This window comes from Scyliorhinus torazame, chromosome 5 (genome assembly GCF_047496885.1).
Source record: "Scyliorhinus torazame isolate Kashiwa2021f chromosome 5, sScyTor2.1, whole genome shotgun sequence".
NCBI classification, from domain to species: Eukaryota; Metazoa; Chordata; class Chondrichthyes; order Carcharhiniformes; family Scyliorhinidae; genus Scyliorhinus; species Scyliorhinus torazame.
The window spans coordinates 293713193-293731886 of NC_092711.1; the positions used below are offsets into that span (position 1 = coordinate 293713193).

General features: G+C 51.7%; 1 protein-coding gene across 4 annotated transcripts in view; it reads left to right on the forward strand.

Moving 5' to 3' along the window:
* The window catches only part of nexmifb (neurite extension and migration factor b), a 342720-nt gene that overhangs the window by 246956 nt on the left and 77070 nt on the right, over positions 1 to 18694 (forward strand). Inside the window, exon 1 of one of the 4 annotated variants that reach the window (XM_072505754.1) lies at positions 9578 to 9670. The exons of the other annotated variants lie outside the window; for them this stretch is intronic. The gene's annotated coding sequence lies outside the window, so the exon portion shown is untranslated. Of the gene's footprint in view, positions 1 to 9577; positions 9671 to 18694 lie in introns of those variants that run through there. 4 annotated transcript variants of the gene reach the window in all.

Here is an 18694-nt window from a genome sequence, read left to right on the forward strand (position 1 = left end):
CACTCCGCACAGACCTGGCAGTCACTGGTGATTGTCCGTACTTCCTCGACGGAGTCGGGCAGATTGCGGGCCTTTGTGAAATGGTACAACCGTGTGACTCCGGGTGACAAAGACTGTCGTGCAGGGTCTGGAGTCGGTCTATTTGTGCGCTGGCACATGTATCTTGGGATAGGGCATCTGGGGGCTCGTTGAGCTTGCTGGGGCGATACAAAATCCCGTAGTTGTAGGTGGAGAGCTTGATCTTTCACCTCAAGATTTTATCATTTTTGATCTTACCCCGCTGCGTGTTATTGAACATGAAGGCTACCGACCGTTGGTCAGTGAGGAGAGTGAATCTCCTGCCGGCCAGATAAAGCCTCCAATGTCGCACTGCTTCAACGATGGCTTGGGCCTCTTTTTCGACAGAGGAGTGCCGAATTTCGGAGGCATGAAGGGTTCGTGAAAAGAATGCCACGGGCCTGCCTGCCTGATTGAGCGTGGCGGCTAGGGTGACATCTGATGTGTCGTTCTCCACTTGAAAGGGCAGCGTCTCATCTACTGCGTGCATCACGGCTTTGGCGATATCGGCTCCAAACGGTTGAAAGTATGTTGAGCCTCGGCCGTCAGGGGGAAAAGGGTGGACTGGATGAGTGGGCGGGCCTTGTCCGCATAGTTTGGGACCCATTGGGCGTAGTATGAGAAGAACCCCAGGCAGCATTTGAGGGTCTTGGGGCAGTGGGGAAGGGGGAGCTCCATGAGGGGGCACATGCGGTCGGGATCGGGCCCGTTCTGGACCACATAACCGAGGATGGCTAAGCGGTTCGTGCTGAATACGCACTTCTCCTTGTTATAGGTTAGGTTTAGGAGAGTGGCAGTGCGCAGAAATTTGGCAATGTTGGCATCGTGGTCCTGCTGATCGTGGCCGCAGATGGTGACATTGTCTAGGTACGGGAAGGTGGCCCGCAACCCGTACCGGTCGACCATTCGGTCCATCTCCCTTTGGAAGACCGAGACCCCGTTGGTGACGCCGCAGGGAACCCTGAGAAAATGGTAAGGCGGCCATCTGCCTCGAAGGCAGTGTATGGGCGGACCGCCTTACGGATGGGGAGCTGGTGGTAGACGGATTTGAGGTCTACAGTTGAGAAGACCCAGTACTGTGCAATCTGATTGTCAGGGGAGGGGGTACGCGTTGAGCTGCGTGTACCTATTGATGGTCTGGCTGTAGTCCACGACCATTCTGTGTTTCTCCCCAGTTTTCACCACTACCACTTGGGCTCTCCAGGGGCTGTTGCTGCTCTCGATGATGCCTTCCCGAAGCAGCCACTGGACCTCGGACCTGATGAAGGTCCTGTCCTCGGTGCTGTACCGTCTGCTGCTGGTGACAACGGGTTTGCAACCCGGGGTTAGGTTTGCGAATAGGGTCGACCTTGTGGGTTGCGAGGCCGCACACAGTAAGGGGTGGTAGGGGTTCGCCAAATTTTAGAGTTAGGCTCTGGAGGTTACACTGGAAGTCCAGGCCGAGTAGCAGGGCAGCGCAGAGGTTGGGGAGTACGTAGAGGTGGAAGCCGCTGAATTCTACACCCTGGACCGTGAGTGTGACAATACAGTACCCCCGGATCGCCACGGAGTGGGATCCGGAGGCCAGGGAGATTCTTTGCTTGGCGGGGTGTACCGCAAGGGAGCAGCGCCTCACCATATCTGGATGGATGAAGCTTTCGGTGCACACAGAGTCCAGCAGGCACGAGGTCTCGTGCCCATCGATCTTCACGCTTGTCGAGGCGGTGGCTAGATTGTGCGGGTGAGACTGGTCGATCGTGACCGAGGCGAGTCCTGGCTGGTCGTCAATGGTGTCGAACGATGGGGTGCCCGGGGGGCACGGGTCCTGGAACAATGGTGGTGCCCATGTGCTGTGGGAAGACAAGATGGCGGCGCCTGATGATCTTGGGGTGGAAAAGATGGTGGCGCCCACGGACCGCACGTGGCGGGGGTTGAAAACGATGGCGGCGCCCATGGGCCACACGTGGTCCGAGAAGGGGAAGACAGCGCCCACTGCTCGGGCGTGGTCTGAGGGGGAGAAGATGGCAGCGCCCACTGGCCGTGCGTGGTCTGAGGGGGAGAAGATGGCGGCGTCCACTGGCCGCACGTGGTCCGGGGAGGTGAAGATGGCGGTGCCCATTATCTGTACGCGAGGGGGGTCGGGGCAATAGCGGCGACTGAGCGGGCCTGGCACACCGCAGCGAAGTGCCCCTCCTTGCCGCAGGCCTTGCAAAGGGCGGTGCGGGCCGGGCAGCTTTGGTGGGGGTGTTTCTGTTGCCCGCAGAAGTAACATCGAGGGGACCCGGGGTTGGCTGGCTGGTGCGTGGCACAGGCGTATTGGCTGGGTGAGGCCCCCGGTGGGGCGGCCGTCTGCGGAGTCCACGATGTGTAGGAAGGGTGGGCCTTGCGGCTGGGGGTGTAGGCCTGAATATTGTGCGAGGCTACCGTCATCGATAGCGCCAGTTTTTTTGTTGCTGCGAGGTTGAGCGTGACCCCCACTAAAAGTCGCTGGCGTATGAGGTCTGACCCAATCCCCGTAACAAAGGCGTCCCGCATGAGGAGGTTCGAATATTCCGTGACCGTGACGGCCTGACAGTCACAGTCTCTGACCAGGAGAATTAAAGCACGCCAGAAATCTCCTACGGACTCACCAGGGAGTTTTTTTTTAACAACAATTTTATTGAGGTATTTTAGGCATATAGAAAAAATGACATTGTACAGTACAAACAAAAAAAGAAGTCAAGATACAAATTGCACATGAAACATACTGCAAATCACGGCTCTGTTTACGCACGGACCTGCCTCAATATCCCCTACTCTACTCTACTCTACCCTAGGCCCCCCCCCCCTGCTGACGCTTACTCCTCTGCGAAGAAGTCAATAAATGGCTGCCACGTTCGGGCGAACCCTAGTAGCAAACATCTCATGGCGAACTTGTCTTTCTCTTGGCCAAGATAGCTCGCCATGTCCGATAGCCATACCTCCGCCCTCGGGGGCTTTGAATCCCTCCATGCTAACAGTATTCGTCGCCGGGCTACCAGGGAAGCAAAGGCCAGAACATCGGCCTCCCTTTCGTCCTGGACTCCCGGGTCCTCCGAAACCCCAAAGATTGCCACCTCCGGGCTCATTACCACCCCAGTTTTCAACACCCGGGACATGACATCTGCAAATCCCTGCCAATACCCTCCGAGCTTAGGGCACGACCAGAACGTGTACATGGTTAGCCGGCCCTCCGGCGCATCTAGCACACTTGTCCTCCAGCCCGAAGAATCTGCTCATCCGGACCACCGTCATGTGGGCCTGGTGCACGACCTTAAACTGGATCAGGCTGAGCCTGGCGCATGTTGCGGTCGTGTTTACTCTGCTCAGGGCTTCTGCCCAGACACTGTCCTCCATCTCCCCCCCTTCCCCCCCCCCCCCCCGAGCTCCTCCTCCCATTTAAGCTTCAGGTCCTCGGTCTGCATATCCTCAGCTCTCATTAGCTCCTTGTAGACGTCTAAAACTCTACCCTCTCCCACCTCTCCCCTTGACACTACCCTGTCCTGCCTCCCCTTCGGCGGGAGACGTGGGAAGGACAGCACCAGTCTGCGTACAAAATCCCTCACCTGCAAGTATCTAAAGTCGTTCCCTCTCGTCAGCCCAAACTTCTCCTCCAGCATCTCATGCTCGGAAAGCTCCCTTCCAGGAACAGATCCCCCATCCTCACAATCCCCGCCCTCCTCCACAGTCGACACCCCCTTCCATGTTCCCCGGGGCAAATCGGTGGTTGCCACATATTGGGGTCCACACCGATGCTCTTACCTCCCCTCCATGCCTCCTCCACTGGTGCCAGATCCGAAGAGCCGCCACCACTTTCGGGCTGGTGGAGTACCATGCCATCGAAAGCGGCAGAGGCACCGTGACCAGGGCTGCTAAGCTAGTGCCCCTGCACAAAGCAGCCTCCATCCGCTCCCAAACCGACCCCGCACCCACCATCCATTTCCTTATCTTTGCTATGTCGACCGCCCAGTAATAGTTGCTGATGTTCGGCAACCCCAGCCCCCCTTCTCCTCTGTTCCTTTCAAGCATCACCCTCTTCACCCGCGGGGACTTCCCTGCCCATACAGATCCCAGAATAATTTTATTCAGCCTCTTAAAGAAGGACCACGGGATAAAGATGGGGCGACACTGAAAAACAAACAAGAACTGCGGGAGAATCGTCATCTTAACAGTCTGCAGACTCACCAGGGAGTTGACTGCGAGTAGAGAGTACGTGTTTGGCGAAGAGCGTGTTCGTCTGCTGGGCGTAATTCTCTTTCAGTAGCGCCATGGCTTCATCATAGGTCAGCGCGTCCTGGATAAGCAGAAAAACGTTGAAGCTCAGCCGCAAGTAGAGTATCTGGATCTTCTGCACTTCCGGGATTGGGTCTGGCGCAGACCTGATGTAAGCTTCGAAACAAGCTAGCCAGTGTTGAAAGTCCATTTTGGCGTCGCTTGATTGCGGATCCAGCTGCTGGCGATCCGGCTTGATGCGGAGGTCCATCTTCTGAAAATCCTAGAGTAATAAATTGATGCACGATCAATATCAATTGCACAGAGACGAGAGATGAATACAACTGAGGCTTTATTACTCTAAGGTGCGTGACCTCCTACAGCAGCTGGCGAAATGGCTGCTGTATAGGGAGCAGAAATATTTATACTCCGCCTACTGGGCGCAGCCAGCAGGCAGGGACTACCCCTGTACCTGTAGTACAGGGTCTCACCACACATCTTCTAATATGTACAACAGTGGTGATTACCACAGGATGGATGTATTTAGCGAAATCCACGCGCATGTTGTAATCCATCACAGTTTGTACAAGAAAGCAAATGAATCCCAGCTCACCACTTGCATACAATTAATATGAAATTAACGTCCAATGTTCAGTTTCTAATCTGTCCTTAATTCGCTGATGAATATATGGTGCCTCCAGACTAAAAAGGGGAGAAATCAGCCAGGGCTCCCATTCTGGACACCTAACCAATTTCTGTAGCTAATGATTAATGTTGAAAGATGTGTGTGATACCAGCTGATGTCGGAGTAGGTTTCACTGTGACACTCCCCATGGCCAAACATCAGAGTGCTGCTTACTGTCCAGGTTGGTACATTGGCAAAGAGCACTTACTGATACCAGTGAGATTATACTCCAGAATAAGTCTTCAAAAGATTCAATTAAAGGAGCAGCCTTTGTTATTATTTATGCTTCTGGAACATAATTTATACTTTAATTTTTTTTTAGTGTTTGGTGCTCATGGTAAATTCAGAGTATTCACAATTTACAAAGTTTATTCCGGGATGTGGGCTTCGCTAGCTAGGCCAGCATTTGTTGCCCATCCCTAATTGCCTTTGAGAAGGTGGTGGCGAGCTGCCTTCTTGAACCGCTGCAGTCCGTGTGGTGTAGATACACCCATTGTGCTGTTGGGGAGGGAATTCTAGGATTTTGACTCCGCATCAATGAAGGAGCGGTGATGTATTTCCAAGTCAGTATGGAGAGTGGCTTGGAGGGGAACTTCCAGGTGGTGGTGTTCCCACGTATCTGCTGCCCTTGTCCTTCGAGATGGTAGTGGTCGTGGGTTGGAAATTGCTGCGCTAAAGAGCCTTGGTGAGTTCCTGCAGTGCATCTTGTAGATGGTACACACGGCTGGCGCTGTGTGCGGCGGTGGAAGGAGTGAATGTTTATGGAAGGGATACCAGTCAAGAGGGCTGCTTTGTCCTGGGGCATTTTAGCTTTGGAATTTGTAACACGGTTCGTTTAACAACATTTTAAATCGATTTATACTTCCATTTCAGGTCCTTGTCTGTTGTATAGCAATATCAGTACGCAAAAAAATCTTACCTTGTAAACCATTTTGCTAGGACCTGTTCAGTGGTGTAACACCAACATGAGGCTAAATTTTGCTGGACCCTGGGAGGTGGGAATGGAGGCAAAGAAGCTGGTAAAATAGGGGGGAGCCACATCAGGATGGCTCCTGTTTGCATTTGGGCCTCATACAGGGCTGACGGCAGGATGGCCACACCGTGTGGAGAGTCCACCAACTTTCATGGAGGTGACCTCCCTGCAGCTGGAGCTTCATCGCACAAAAGAGGTGATGGCAGGCACAAAAAGCACTGCCCCAATGTGTTCTGGAGGGGTCTCTATCATCCCATGTGGCCGAACATGCTTGACTCCGTAAATTTAAATTTTTACTTCACAAACCAGAACTGAGCATGCTGGAAAAACTCAGCAAGTCTGCCAGCATCCATCAGGTGAGAAGCAGAGCTAACGTTTCGAGCCCTTTGAATCTTCATCAGAACTGAAGGGAGGGAGAATGTGTAACAGCTGTAGAAACTGCAACAAAATGTTGCAACTTTAAGAACAAAAGACAGCTGGCCTGGTGTGAGAGGCGGGTGGGTGGCTTTGCATTAAGGCAGCTTATGTACCGAATATTAAAAAAAGAGAGGGTATGAGGTGGAGGAGAACTCTCAAAATCTAAAAGAGCCTCGATGATTGTGCTGTAGGGTGGGAAGCGGAACCCCAGTTTTGTGGTGCGATGGGGTGGGTGGCGAGGGGGAAGTTTCAACTGTCTGTTCATGGCACTCCTATCTCTGTGGAGCCAGCCTTGCTGGCCCTATCAGGCACCGCCCCGGCAGACTGACGCACAAATTGCACCCCCCTTTTTTTTTTTTAGTCAGACTGCCAGAAAATCTGGTCTGAGAACTCGGCTGTGCATCTCGGGAGAACGACGCCCATCTGCTCCATAAACGTTCCCAGTTCCCTAGCCATGACAAGTAGGCTTACTTTAACACTGCAATGGAGTTACTGTGAAAAAACCCCAGTCGCCACACTCCGGCGCTGTTCGGGTACAATGAGGGAGAATTCAGAATGTCCAAGTCACCAAACAAGCACGTCTTTTGGGACTTGTGGGAGGAAACCAGTGCACCCGGACGAAACCCGCGCAGACATGGGGAGAACGTGCAGACTCCGCACAGACAGTGACCCAAGCCGGGAAACAAACCCGGGTCGCTGGCGCTGTGAAGCCACAGTGCTAACCTCTGTGCTACCGTGCTGCCCTTTTCGGGTGGGCGAAGACTCTAGATCTTTCCACTGGGCTGATAAGTCCACTGACATTCCAGGTGACTATCCTGGTGGAGGATTTCTGCCCCCCTGTTCCTGCGGGATCAACCACTCCAGCGTTTCCCTCTGTTAGGGGACCATCCAAAATGGCCACGGTCACCAGTTTCACCCTAAGGCCGAGCCCTCGCGCTCCAGGGTTTCTCTTTGTCCAGCAGTAGCAAAATCCTCCGCCGGGCTACCAGGGACGCAAAGGCCAAAATACCGGCCTCTTTCGCCTCCTGCCAAATTTTGTCGTGGGCCTGGGCACCGCTGAGCCCCCCCCCTGGAGTCAGATAGCCCCACCAGGACCGCCACCATGTCCGCGGGCCCCAGCTCCTGCCGGGTGGTACCACATGTAAACCACGCCGGCGGGAGTTTGACCGGTTGACCGCAGAAAATCACCGTGGGGGCCTGTTCCAACGTCCCCCTACCGGCGCCGTGTCGACTGCCCGCGCGGGACTGGCTGGTCCGTGGAGAATTGCGGAAGCGCGTCACGCTGGATTTCCGGTGTGAATGGCTGTTCTCCGCCCATGCGCCGGGCGCGATTCCGGCGGGGAGGGTCAGAGAATCCCACCCCTGATGTGTGACTGCTCAGCACATCCCCGTCAACCAGAAGTCGCCACGATGCATAAGTGGAACTTGGCCAGTTTGGTAGAGGGGGTTAAAGAGGATTGAAGAGATGGGATGCCCACCATTGTCCTTGGTGGGGAGGGTACACACCGTGAAGTTGAACATTTTGCTGAGGTTTTTATTTGTTTTCCAGTCCCTTCCGGAGATGGATCAATAACATTTGGAATTTGTATGGGCTGGTAAGATGCCTAGGATGATAGGACTTTTTTCAGAGAGGATGTTGGTGGGAAGATTGGCGTGACCAAACCTGCTGTATTACTATTGGGTGGCTAATTTGGAGACGGTGAGAGGCTGATGGGGGGGGGGGGGGGGGTTGCAGTGGGTGCAGGTGGAGGAGGCCTCCTGTGTGTTTAAGGGTCCTGATCATGGCCCCCTCACTGCTCCTGGGAAACTTCATCTTGGCGCCGTTTAGCACTGGTTCACGCAAACGTGGACCAGGTGCAACGGCACCTTGGGGGTGGGGGGGGGGGGGGAGAGGAGGAAAGAGTGGATGGGGGGGGGAGGAGAGGTGGGGGAGAGTCTCCCGGCATCGGAGGCTCCATGGTGGCCAGACTCTGGGAAGGGTGGCCTCCTGGTACCTGGGCACTTTGGCACTGCCAGCCTGGTACTTTGTCACTGCCACCTGGGCACCCTGGCAGTACCACTCTGGCAGTGCCAGGCTGCAGAATTGGCAGTACCAAGATAGCCGGCTGCCCGGTTGCTCATGCCAGGGATAGTGCCTGGGGGGTGCCCTCTCTTTAAGAGGTGGTGTGAGGGGCTGGACTCAAAGACCCCCTGAGAGATAGGTTGAGGCATTGGGGGGGGGGGGGGGTCTGGAGACTGCAGTGGGTTGTCCACGGGGGGGGGGGGGGGGGTCGAAAATTCGGGGCAGCATTGCAGGAAATGAGGTAAGTGCGGCCTCGGTGGGGCGTTTGATAGTGGGGTCATTCTTGGAGCTGCAGGCACCGAGAAAGATCCCGCTATACTCACACAAAATGGGATTCCATTTTTTGCGTGTTATATCGCTCATATAAATGCCAGTATGTACTGAGTAGCCTGTTTCTCTGCTGTTAAATTCTGTGATGAGAGATTTTGGGCGGGATATTCCAGCCCTTCTCGCCGTCCCACCGAACGCAATTTCCCGCGGCGGGGAGAGGCGAGCCATGCAAAGCGCCATGGACTTCGGCAGGACTGGAAGATCCCACCGACAGCCAATGGTGAGCTGCTTCTGCCCCCGGAAAGCATGTCACTGCAGACGAGGGGTTGGAAAATCCCCCCAATACCAATGCTTTCTGAGTTCTATTAATATGTGGATTGAGGATTAATACTGTTGAACAACAAAGATGAAGGGATGTATTCTGGATACTGCAAACCTTAAAAATAAAAACTAGGTAGTTTAGAATTCGGTGATTTGCTGACACCATGCTTTCGTTTTAAAAGATTAGAGAATAGAGGAAGAGAAAACTGAGGGAGTTGAGCAATTCCATATTTTTCTGGTCCTGGGAAAGAATGGGAGTCGTGATTACAGCATTTAGGATATGGAGGTGCATATCTTACAATGTTTGCGGATCAGGGGCACCATAAACCACAGTAATACACTGCTGCATTCAGATGCAAATCATAAGCTGCAAGAACAAGGTTTATTGCATCAGGTTAATTCACTGCCACCTGAAGAGAGACACTGCATCATTAAAATACACGAACAGCCTCTTTATAACCACCAGAGGCAGAGTTATTGGGAGTAATTTATTCCTTTTACTGTGACATTTCTTTGCTGTTTGGTGTTATGATAGACGTCATCAGCAGACAGCAGGCTCCTCTGATTAAATCACATTCCACCTGCATTGCTGATACACTAATTGTTTTGAACTACAACAATGTTCGGTTTTATTTCACACTGTTAAGGGTACGGCATGATTAACACAGTCTAACAGGTAGGATTATATTTCATCTGACTTTGGATGCTGTTGATAAACCACTAAAATTGCACCTAGGACATTTTTACTTGGTTTTAACTGATTTTCAGATGTGTTCTCCATATGACGCACTCGCGATTTGAGGCGATTAGGGGATAACATGGAAAATCCATTAGTCCCAATCATTTTACTACTTCATTCACTAAAAACCAATTAATCTGTATTGTTTGCAGACAATGATAAAACTTGTCTCTTTCTTTTCATGTAACTCCATCACCCAGTCTCTGATTCTCTTTCTCTGTCTTCCATGCTTTGTGTCCCTTTAGTGTAAGACTGAGGAGAGCTATTGAATAGGGACTTGGACCAACTAAGTATAAAAAATCTTGCCTCAGCCAACATTCTAATGTGAACCATCACCACGAAAAACATTGGAGTGGTTCTTTTAATTTCAGCTTGTGGAATCTCACTGCATGTAAATTGACTACCACATTTGTTGAGAATACTAACTTCACGTCAAAAATAATTCATTGGTTGTGAGGACATGAGCTCTATGATATGGTGCTAGATGCACATAAGCTTGTCCATCTCTTTCTCTCAATTTGTGTACTATTAGGGGTTAAACATTCATTTCCATAAACTTTAGAGTCATCATTTGCTTTGACAATTAATAGCTTTTACATAACTTGCGCTACTGAATAATTGGTTCTTTTTTAAAACAACAATCACCCAATGAGGCTAAGGACTTCATGGGAACCTGGGAAATATTAGTAATTTCCAGCAGTGCCTGTAGACCTTCTGCTCGCTCCTCATCCACATCCTCCCCACTCTCATCCTTCCCCTGTGCCATGAGTCATATTTGTGCGTGGCTCACCTGTTTAACTGAGGACCCAATTGTCAAACTTGTCTTCAAATAAGGCAGGAGGGGACTGACAAATTCTTTATATGAGCACTGTGGGGACTCTGTGCAACCTGTGCATTGTTCTGCAGAATTCTTTGGCAGTGGTTATATTTGCATATTTTTAAGTGGTATAATAATAATAGCTTATTGTCACAAGTAGGCTTCAATGAAGTTAGTGAAAAGCCCCTAGTCGCCACATTCCGGCGCCTGTTCGGGAGGCCGGTACGGGAATTGATCCTGCGCTGCTGCCTTGTTCTGCATTACAAGCCAGTTGTTTAGCCCACTGTGCTAAACCAGCCCCTAGACCTTTCTGTTGGTGATTACTGGGAATGAAGCACAGATGCATATAGGTCAAATAGATAACGGACCTTTTCATTGGAATGCAACACCTACCAGAAAACCTGCCCGTCCCTTGCTGTTGCATACTTGTACTCGTTGTAATGTATTAACCAGGATGTCAAAACAGAGCATCTGTGATTTGGCCAGTGAAATGTAAACCAATTTATCTTTCTTAAATCACCTGGCATAGTTTCGTAAGTGAATGTGACAAAAAGGTTTATTCTCGTCACTTTGCAGTACAGTCTTGATTTTGCCCTTAGTTCCGATCTAGTTCCAGGAGATGGCATGATGCATACAGCTTCATTTAGTTCACTTGGCTAGATGGCTAGAGTATGGACCAGAATTACACCAATGGCAGGGGTTCAATCCACTTCCAGGCTGTGGCAGTTCATGGAGGCCTGCCTCCTTCCCTTGCCTCATGCTTGTTATGGAGTGCTGTCCCTCAAACTGTTTTTCTGATAGAGAGAGATCCATATGGTCCTTTGTTGACTGTGGCTAATTATCAATCACTTGTATATCAGGCAATTATTAATTGGGTTTTCTCTGCTTTCACTGAGTCTGTTAAATTGTACATAGTATCTCCTTATTTTTCAAGATATTTCCCTTCCTATTTGCAGCTTGTCTTAGACTCGTTGGGCGAGATTTAGCTACCGTGTTGCGCAGATCTGGTGCACCAGTTAATTAGCAGGAATGGCCAAAATTGAGATCCATGCCAGGCGCGCATTAGTTTGCCACTAACCGGCCCACTCCCATTAGCGAGTTCCGGATCACGCCCAAATATGGTGAGCATATGATTTACCCCAGTTAGCACCAACTTCCACCTCATTAGCTTCCCCAGAGCTCGGACACACACAAACACCACACACCACTCGAGGTTGAGCTTGGTCAGGAGCTGAAATATTCCAGGTCGGGGGGTTGCCCCGCTTTGGGGGGTGGGAGTGGAGGCACTGGCTGTTTAGGTGCTTTTTGTCTGTCAGGCCTTCCAGCCATCTTTAAATATTGTGGATAGCCATGACAAGATCAACTACAGCTGCTACCTGTGTGTCCTACCAAATACTTCCAGGATAGAGCCCTGATCTAAGTTATATGCCGATGGTCATTTTAACTCCCTTTGACTGTGAGCAGCCTCTAGCTTCACAGCTGAAGGCTATTGCTAATAAGGAGTTGGGGACTTCCGGGTGCGGCGATGACCAGCTAAGTTGCACGTTTCGGCAGCTCCCAGTGGAACGGACTTTTGGGCTCTTAATAGGAGCCCCATCGGCAATTTTAATGGCAAATAACACTGTGCGGTAATCCAGAAGGGAATCCCCCCTGGACACGGATGGAAAAAAGAGAGGAAAGTAGCCGGATTGCGGTGGATCCTCTAGAGCAGCGGCCAGGAAGGCAGGCACAAAGCAAGATGGCGCCGGAAGGAGGCAGTTTAATATGGGGCCCTAACCAACAAGAGTTCCTGCGGCGTTGCGTAGATGAACTCAAAAAGGAGATGAAGAAGGAGCTGTTGGCCCCGATATTACAAGCGATTGAGGGGCTAAAGGAGGAGCAAAAGACCCAGGAACAGGAGCTTCGGGTCGTGAAGGCAAAGGCTGCTGAGAATGAGGACGACATACAGGGCCTGGTGGTGAAAACGGAGATCCACGAGGCACAACACAAAAGATGTGTGGAAAGGCTGGAGGTGCTGGAGAATAATGCGAGGAGGAAGAACCTAAGGATTCTTGGTCTTCCCGAAGGTGCGGAAGGGGCGGACGTCGGGGCATATGTGAGCACGATGCTGCACTCGTTAATGGGATCGGAGGCCCCGACGGGTCCGCTGGAGGTGGAGGGAGCCTATCGGGTTATGGCGCGAAGACCGAGGGCTGGAGAAATTCCTCGAGCAATAGTGGTGAGATTTCTCCGATACAAGGACAGAGAGATGGTCCTCAGATGGGCAAAGAAAACTCGGAGCAGTAGGTGGGAGAACGCGGTGATCCGCGTAAATGAAGATTGGAGTGCGGAGGTGGCGAGAAGGAGGGCAAACTTTAATCGGGCCAAGGCGGTGTTGCATAAAAGGAAGGTCAAATTCGGAATGCTGCAACCGGCAAGACTGTGGGTCACACATCAAGGGAAACACCACTACTTCGAAACGGCAGATGAGGCGTGGACATTTATTGTCGAGGAGAAGCTGGAGTGAGCGGGCCAGAAAAAGAACGTTTGGGACAAAAGTGGGGGTGTGAATATGTGGGATGAAGGGGGGAAAAGGGGGAAGAGATGACTTCCCAAGTTGTTAAACCTGCGACCCTGTAACTTCTCTCTCTTCCCCATGTCGTGGGGGAGGGGGTGAGGGAGGATGAGGAGCTAAGGGCGCCGACCATTGGGGGCGGGGCCAAAAGGGAAGCGCGGGCTTTGTTCCCGCGCTATGGTAATCATGGCGGGAACAGGGAAGCAGGAAGGAGGGGGCCTCGCACAGTGTGAGCCGAGGACACTGGGGGGAAGCCGAGGTCGGCCAGAGTTTGCTGACCTCTGGGAGCAACATGGGGGGTGCAATTACGCTAGCTTGGGATTTAGCGGGGGGGTTAACTGGGTTGCTGCTGCTGGGGAGAAGGGGAGCTGGTATGGGAGGGGGGGGGGTCGGGGTGGGGGGGGGGGGGCGCTGCCTGGGGGGGATACAGCTACGTGGGAACCGGGTGAGGAGCTGGATTGAAAAAGGAAATGGCTAGTCGTCAAGGAGGGGGGGGTAAAGAGCCCCCCAACCCGGTTGATCACGTGGAATGTGAGAGGGCTGAACGGGCCGATTAAGAGGGCACGGGTACTCGCACACCTAAAGAAACTTAAGGCAGATGTGGTTATGCTTCAGGAGACGCATCTGAAGCTGATAGACCAGGTTAGACTACGCAAAGGATGGGTGGGGCAGGTGTTTCATTCGGGGCTAGACGCAAAAAACAGGGGGGTGGCCATACTAGTGGGGAAGCGGGTAATGTTTGAGGCAAAGACTATAGTGGCGGATAGTGGGGGCAGATACGTGATGGTGAGTGGCAAACTGCAAGGGGAGGTGGTGGTATTAGTGAACGTGTATGCCCCGAACTGGGATGATGCCAATTTTATGAGGCGTATGTTAGGACGAATCCCGGACCTCGAAGTGGGGAAGTTGGTAATGGGTGGAGACTTTAATACGGTGCTGGACCCAGGGCTGGACAGATCGAGGTCCAGGACCGGAAGGAGGCCGGCTGCAGCTAGGGTGCTGAAGGATTTTATGGAGCAGATGGGAGGAGTAGATCCCTGGAGATTTAGTAGACCTAGGAGTAAGGAGTTTTCGTTTTTCTCCTATGTACACAAAGTATTTTCACAAATAGATTTTTTGTTTTGGGAAGGGCACTGATCCCAAAGGTGACGGGGACGGAGTACACGGCTATAGCCATCTCGGATTATGCTCCACACTGGGTGGACCTGGAGATAGGGAAAGAAAAACAACAGCTTCCACCCTGGAGAATGGACATGGGATTATTGGCAGATGAGGGGGTGTGTTTAAGGGTGAGGGGGTGTATTGAAAGGTACTTGGAACTTAATGACAATGGGGAGGCACAGGTGGGAGTGGTCTGGGAGGCGCTGAAGGCAGTGGTTAGAGGGGAGCTGATATCTATTAGGGCACATAAAGGAAAGCAGGAGGGTAGGGAAAGGGAGCGGTTGTTGAAAGAACTTCTGAGGGTGGACAGACAATACGCGGAGGCACCGGAGGAGGGACTGTACAGGGAAAGGCAAAGGCTACATGTAGAATTTGACTTGTTGACTACGGGTAATGCAGAGGCACAATGGAGGAAGGCACAGGGTGTACAGTACGAATATGGGGAGAAGGCGAGTAGGTTGTTGGCCCACCAACTGAGGAAAAGGGGAGCAGCGAGGGAGATGGGGGGGTGAGAGATGAGGAGGGAGAGATGGAGCGGGGAGCGGAGAGAGTGAATGGAGTGTTCAAGGCATTTTACGAAAGACTATATGAAGCTCAGTCCCCGGACGGGAAGGAGAGAATGATGTGCTTTCTGGATCAGCTGGAATTTCCTAAGGTGGAGGAGCAGGAGAGAATGGGGCTGGGAGCACAGATTGAGACGGAGGAAGTAGTGAAAGGGATTGGGAGCATGCAGGCGGGGAAGGCCCCGGGACCAGACGGATTCCCAGTTGAATTCTATAAGAAATATTTGGACTTGCTGGCCCCGCTACTGATGAGAACCTTTAATGAGGCGAGGGAAAGGGGGCAGCTGCCCCCGACTATGTCAGAGGCAACAATATCGCTCCTCCTAAAGAAGGAAAAAGACACGCTGCAATGCGGGTCATACAGGCCCATTTCCCTCCTGAATGTGGATGCAAAGATTCTGGCCAAGGTAATGGCAATGAGGATAGAGGATTGTGTCCCAGGGGTGGTTCATGAGAACCAAACTGGGTTTGTGAAGGGGAGACAGCTGAATACAAATATACGGAGGCTGCTATGGGGAATGATGATGCCCCCACCAGAGGGGGAAGCGGAGAAAGTGGTGGCGATGGATGCCGAGAAAGCATTTGATAGAGTGGAGTGGGCTTATTTGTGGGAGGTGTTGAGGAGATTTGGCTTTGAGGACGGGTATATCAGGTGGGTACAGTTGCTGTATAGGGCCCCGGTGGCGAGCGTGGTCACGAATGGACGGGGGTCTGACTATTTTCGGCTCCATAGAGGGACGAGGCAGGGATGTCCTCTGTCCCCGTTATTGTTTGCACTGGCGATTGAACCCCTGGCCATAGCACTGAGGGGTTCCAGGAAGTGGAGGGGAGTACTTAGGGGGGGAGAAGAACACCGGGTATCTCTGTATGCGGATGATTTGTTGCTATATGTGGCGGACCCGACGGAGGGGATGCCAGAGATAATGCGGATACTTGGGGAGTTTGGGGATTTTTCAGGGTATAAACTGAACATGGGGAAAAGTGAGTTATTTGTGGTGCATCCGGGGGAGCAGAGCAGAGAGATAGAGGATTTACCGTTGAGGAAGGTAACAAGGGACTTCCGGTACCTGGGGATCCAGATAGCCAAGAATTGGGGTACATTACATAGGCTTAATTTAACACGGTAGGTGGAACAGATGGAGGAGGATTTCAAGAGATGGGACATGGTGTCCCTGTCATTGGCAGGTAGGGTGCAGGCGGTTAAAATGGTGGTCCTCCCGAGATTCCTTTTTGTGTTCCAGTGCCTCCCGGTGGTGATAAACGAAGGCTTTTTTCAAAAGAATTGAGAAGAGCATTATGAGTTTTGTGTGGGCTGGGAAGACCCCGAGAGTGAGGCGGGGATTCTTGCAGCGTAGTAGGGACAGGGGGGGGACTGGCACTACCGAGCCTAAGTGAGTACTACTGGGCCGCCAATGTTTCAATGGTGTGTGAGTGGATGGGAGAAGGGAAGGGAGCGGCGTGGAAGAGATTGGAGAGGGCGTCCTGCAGGGGGACTAGCCTGCAAGCAATGGTGACGGCGCCGTTGCCGTTCTCACCAAAGAAATACACCACAAGCCCGGTGGTGGTGGCTACATTGAGAATTTGGGGGCAGTGGAGACGGCATAGGGGAGGGACGGGAGCTTTGGTGTGGTCCCCGATAAGAAACGATCATAGGTTCGTTCCGGGGAGAATGGATGGAGGATTTGGAGCATGGCAAAGAGCTGGGGTAGTACAACTAAGAGATCTATTTGTAGATGGGACGTTTGCGAGTCTGGGAGCGCTGACGGAGAAATATGAGTTGCCCCAAGGGAATGCATTTCGGTATATGCAAGTGAGGGCTTTTGCGAGGCAACAGGTGAGGGAATTCCCACAGCTCCCGACGCAGTAAGTGCAGGATAGAGTGATCTCAGAGACATGGGTGGGGGACGGTAAGGTGGCGGACATATACAGGGAGATGAGGGACGAGGGGGAGATCATGGTAGATGAGCTGAAAGGGAAATGGGAAGAAGAACTGGGGGAGGAGATTGAGGAGGGGCTGTGGGCTGATGCCCTACGTAGGGTAAACTCATCGTCCTCGTGTGCCAGGCTAAGCCTGATACAATTTAAGGTGCTACACAGGGCGCATATGACTGGAGCACGGCTTAGTAAATTTTTTGGGGTAGAGGATAGGTGTGCGAGATGCTCGAGAGGCCCAGCGAATCACACCCACATGTTCTGGTCATGCCCGGCACTACAGGGGTTCTGGGTGGGGGTGGCAAAGGTGCTTTCGAAGGTGGTGGGGGTCCGGGTCGAACCAAGCTGGGGGTTGGCTATATTTGGGGTTGCAGAAGAGCCGGGAGTGCAGGAGGCGAGAGAGGCTGACGTGTTGGCCTTTGCGTCCCTTGTAGCCCGGCGCAGGATATTGTTAATGTGGAAGGAAGCCAAACCCCCGGGTGTGGAGACCTGGATAAACGATATGGCAGGGTTCATAAAGTTAGAATGGATTAAGTTGGTGTTAAGGGGTTCGGCTCAGGGGTTCACCAGGCGGTGGCAACCGTTCGTCGACTACCTCACAGAAAGATAGAGGGAATGGAAAAGAAGTAGACAACAGCAGCAACCCAGGGGGAAGGGGGGGGGGTGCGGGGGAAGGGCGGGGGGGAGGAATCGGACGGACTCTCATGGATGTTACTGTATATGTATAGGTATTTGGTATATGTAATTGTATATTGGATTGTTGGATTGTATTTTTGGAGAGTATTTATTTTGGACAAGGCAGTTGCCATTTAGTTTTGTTTTTGTTTATATATTACTTATTTATTTGTTTAAAACTGGCCACAGCTATTTATGTTGCGTTATTGTTGTGTAAAAGAAACACTACGTATTGTTACGTTTGGCCAAAAAACTTGAATAAAATATATATATATTTTTTTAAAATAAGGAGTTGGCCTTGTTAGTTATGTGAGCCAGAAAGAAGGACAATTTTTTCTAAGGTACCTGGGTATCCTGGCTTCTGGTGCTGGTGTGGTGAGTGCTGCATGTAACTGGCACAGCACCGCGGGGTAAACAGGCTGGAGATTGAGGATGTTCAATTGCACCTTGAGCGCCAGTAGAATATGTGGATGCCAGGATTTGATTCCGGTGAGATTGGGCCATGTGAGCGGGCCTGCATAAGCTGTGGCTGCTGGACAGAGAATGGCACTGATACGTGGAACAAGTCACACATTGATGGACAGATTATTTCTACGACAAAGATCTGGACATGATAACATCCTCTGTTTCTGTTGAGGAACCTGCGAGGGATAATACCATGTGTTTGTTTTTCAAAATGAGCTGATATGGCTTTGTATTGTGACCAAAATGGAACAGAGGCGCTTCCTTGTTTAATGGTTAGTGCGATTTGTGGACTTTGCGTTGTTGACTTTAAATCTTCGTTACTGTTGACTGTTTAATAAACACAATAGTAAGGAAAGGGAGGATGTAAAATGACCTGCTGCCAGTACCAGAGAGGGGGAAGGGGAGCTCTTTCTCCCTTCTGGTGTGATCTGCATCGGTGTGGCTTCCATTGTTGAGAGTCTACTGCTAAGAGCTGCAGGAAGGGGAGAGAGAGGCGAATTGATCTGCCTGGGGCTGTGTGTTTGTTTGCTGCCACCCCTTAGCTTTTGTGATCTGGAGTAAGAAAAGAGAGGATGTTTCTATAAGGAATTGTATATAGCTCTTAAGGCTAAAGGAATCAAGGCATATGGGGAGGAAGGTGGGATCAAGGTACTGAACTTGATGATCAGCCATGATCATAATGAATGGCGGAACAGGCTCGAAGGGCTGAATGGCCTCCTGCTTCTATTTTCTATGTTTCTCTGTACTATGACCTGCTGCCAGGGCTGGAGAAGGGGAGAGGGTGCTCTTTCTCA